Raw genomic sequence first — 4,134 nt, 5'->3', positions numbered from 1 at the left:
TGCACCCATACTGTTTACAGAGTGGTTATTTATGTTAGTGGATTTCTCCTGAGTGCACACTTGGTTCCGGACCAGGACTTAATAAGGAAAATCTCACTTAAAGTTTACGTACGTTGATTTAGTTTGGTTGGCCAGCCAGTTAAGTCCAGTCTTCGGACCGCACAACCCAGTCATGGGGGTAAACATGACTTACGAAAATAGGCCTAAGGGTGGTTTTTATAATATATGTTTATACATAGTTAATTACGTGTACAAAGTTACTGATAATTTGAAGGAAAAGTGTAAATTTACATGAAAATAATCATTCTAGTGCTTAAATGACGATCTAAAGAAAACGTAAAAGGAAAAGTATATGTATATTTATCATTAAATATTTATACAGTTTTAAAGTTAAAAGTTTAATTTAACAGTTATAGTATATGATTATAAAATTTTACTGTTATAGTTGATGGTAAAAGTTTTATGCAGAAATTTTTAAATTTATATTTATTCTAGAGACAGTTTTGAAGTTATAATATTAAATATTGTTTTACGAAATTTTTAAAAAACTCATTTTGGCCACACACTAATAATAATCTTATTTACTTACTGAGCGTCGTCTCACTCCAATCATATTTTTATTTCAGATAACTCTGAAGAGCATGTTGGAAATCAGGCTTAGCAAGCATGCAGGCTGGGGTAGAAAAAATAAAGATTGTTTAGAAATATTAGTATGATGCCAAATATTTATGCTTGTGTAAAATTTTCTTCTTCTTTTGAAATAAATGATTATAATATGGATAATTAGTGCTCTGGTTTAATAAAAAATTGAGTTTATTTGCTTCCGCTATAAATCAATAGTAAAAAGTTAATATCCCATACCCCTCGGGGTTGGGGTGTTACATTGTACCTTTTGATTGTATATCTAAGAGATTCCAGGCGTGGCCTGAGGGGGCAGTAATCCAGTCCGGTAAGGGTTGGTGTAGAGGTTGAGGTCAACCTTGTGATAATTTGACCTGGTTTGTATAGGTGTCGCTCCACTCGTTTAAGTGAGCAAGTTAGTGTGATAATCCTTGTGTTGGTTAGTCAATGCGGGGACGTAGGCAGTTAGCCGAACCTCAATAATATATCTGTGTGTTACCCTGTTCATTACTGCTTTCTGGTGCATGTGTAATTGATTAAACTGCTTTAATTAACTTCTGATATTACTTGCACTAGATTGACTATAGGGTTGTGAACATACTGTTGTTAGGAGGAACACCTAGGGGATAGAAATTTAAAAATACCAATTCACCCCCCCTCTTGGGATCACGGTAAAGCTAACAATTGGTATCAAAGTCACGTAGCATAGACTAGTTGTTATTTTGCAAAAAGATCATATATGACTCATAGCTCCGTGACCCCTTTCCCTATGGGACCATCTTCCACATGACCTCTTGTTTTCAGTGGTGTTAACTACACCTTCTGGAAACAGAGGATGCGCATCTACCTTCAGAATACTGATTGGAAGATGTGGAGGATTGTCTCTAAAGGAAACTATATTCCTATGAAAATTGAGGGTGCAGCTAGGGTTCCTAAGACTGAAGATGAATATGATGATGATGATATGAAAGCTCTTAGTCTTAATGCCACTGCCATGAATATTTCATATTGTAGTCTTGATGTAAATGAATTTAACAGGATCATGGCATGTTTTACTGCAAAGGACATATGGGATAAGTTAGAGGTCACATATGAGGGTACTAGAGATGTGAAAGACAGTAGGATAAATATGTTGACCAGTGAGTATGAGGCCTTTAGGATGAATGTAGGTGAGTCCATTCAGAGCATGTACACTAGATTCACACACATCATAAACTCACTGCATGCATTAGGAAAGACCTATCCCACATATGAGATGATTAGGAAGATCCTTATAGGCTTACCTCCTGTGTGGGAAGCCAAGGCTACAACCATTGCTGAGGGTAGAGACCCTAAGGCCATGAGCTTAGATGAACTGATAGGTTCCTTGATCACTTATGAAATGTCCATAAATGAAAGACTTAATGAGTATAATAGGGCTAATAAAGTGACTGCACTAAAACCATCTAATAACACTTCTAGGGAGTGCAGTGAGTCTGACACTAATGATAAAATGGCTATGCTAACCAGAAAGTTTAGTAGATTTTTCAGGAAGAACAGGAAGCCGTTTAAAAAATATAGAGACTCCACTAATGAGAAGGGAGAGTCCAGTAAAAGAAAAGAAAAATCAAATGCTCTGACATCCTATAACTGCAACAAGGTGGGACACATCAAACCCAACTGCCCACTACTGAAAAAGGAGGCTAAAAAAAAGAAGAAAGCGCTAAGAAAAAGAAGAAAGCCATGAAGGCTGGGATTTCATGGGACCAATTCAGCAGCAGCGACTCGGATTCAGATCATAGTGACACAGAGGTCGCTAATCTGTGCTTGATGGCACACGAGGATAAGGTATTGTCTTCTAGTTCATCATCCTCTTATTATTTATCTGATGATTGTGATTCTGACAGCATGCCTACATTTAGAGAATTACAATTTGAATATATTCGTGTTTCAAAATTGCTAGGCAAAATGACCAAAGAGAATAATGATTTGAAAAAGAAATGTGAAAATTGGTCAAAATGGTTTAATATGGCAAAAACCTCTTATGCATCTATTTTAAAAGAAAAAAGATACTACTATTGTTGAGCTTGAGAGGAAATTGGAGGATAGCTCCAACATCATTTTTAAATTCACAAAGGGCAAAGAAAATTTTGAAAAATTACTTGGTGCCCAAAGAAACACCTTAAGTAAAGAGGGTTTTGGTTTTAATGGCATTGAAAATGTTAGACGACCTAATCTTTACTTAGGACACTTTACACGTGAGTCAAAATCTCATATTCCTCCTAAAGAACCTAAGTGTAGATTGAAATGTTTTAAATGTAAACAGATTGGTCACATTCAATTTGATTGTCCACTTAGGAATAAGCATGCTAGAATTAGGAAGGTATGGGTAGCTAAGGGAGATCCTGCTACTAACCCTCGTGGACCCAATAAAATTTGGGGACCAGCATCAGTTACTTAGCTTATTTTACAAGTATGCCTAAGATCATCCTCCTCTAAGGACCGGTGGTACTTAGATAGTGGATGCTCACAACACATGATCGGCGACAAGGGCAAATTCACTTCAATCGTTCCCAAGGATGGAGGCTATGTGACATTTGGCGACAATGCCAAAGGACGCATCATTGGGGTAGGTAAGGTTGGTAAGGACTCCTCTCTTACTATTGATAATGTTTTACTGGTTGATGGATTGAAGCATAATCTACTTAGCATAAGTCAGTTATGTGATATAGGATATACAGTATCTTTTGAAAATGACAAATGCATAGTAGAAAATAAAACAAACCACAAAGTGCTTTTTACTGCAAATAGACATGAAAATGTTTATACTACCTCTCTTGATAATCTAGCTTCACAACAAGTGACATGTTTTTCTGCTATAAATGAATCTAGTTGGTTATGGCATAAGCGTTTGGGACATGCTAGCGTGGATTTATTGTCTAAACTTGTTAGAAAAGAATTGGTTAAAGGTTTGCCTAAAATGTCTTTTGTAAAGGATAAAATCTGTGAGGCATGTCAAATGGGTAAGCAAACAAAATCTAGTTTTAAGAAAAAGATATTCATATCTACTACTAGACCCTTGGAGTTGCTTCATCTAGATTTATTTGGACCTAATTCTGTGCAAAGTCTTGGTGGTAAATCTTATGCTTTTGTAATTGTGGATGACTTTTCTAGATTCACATGGGTGTTATTTCTTGCACATAAAAATGAATCATGTGAGCAATTCACCAAACTTTGCAGGAGAATTCAGAATGAAAAAGGATATAAAATCACTCACATAAGAAGTGATAGAGGCACGAAATTCAAAAATAAAAGCATAGAAAAATATTGTGACTTAAAGGGCATATCACATAACTTCTCTGCACCTAGGACACCTCAACAAAATGGTGTAGTAGAAAGAAAGAATAGATCACTGCAAGAAATGGGGAGAACTATGTTGAAAGAGCATAACTTACCTAAATATTTTTGGGCTGAGGCTATTAATACTGCATGTTATGTTATGAATAGGGTGTTAATTAGACCATCAATTAATAA

Source organism: Malania oleifera, chromosome 13, assembly GCF_029873635.1.
Source record: "Malania oleifera isolate guangnan ecotype guangnan chromosome 13, ASM2987363v1, whole genome shotgun sequence".
Classification (NCBI taxonomy): domain Eukaryota; kingdom Viridiplantae; phylum Streptophyta; class Magnoliopsida; order Santalales; family Ximeniaceae; genus Malania; species Malania oleifera.
This window is presented reverse-complemented; position numbering follows the sequence as displayed.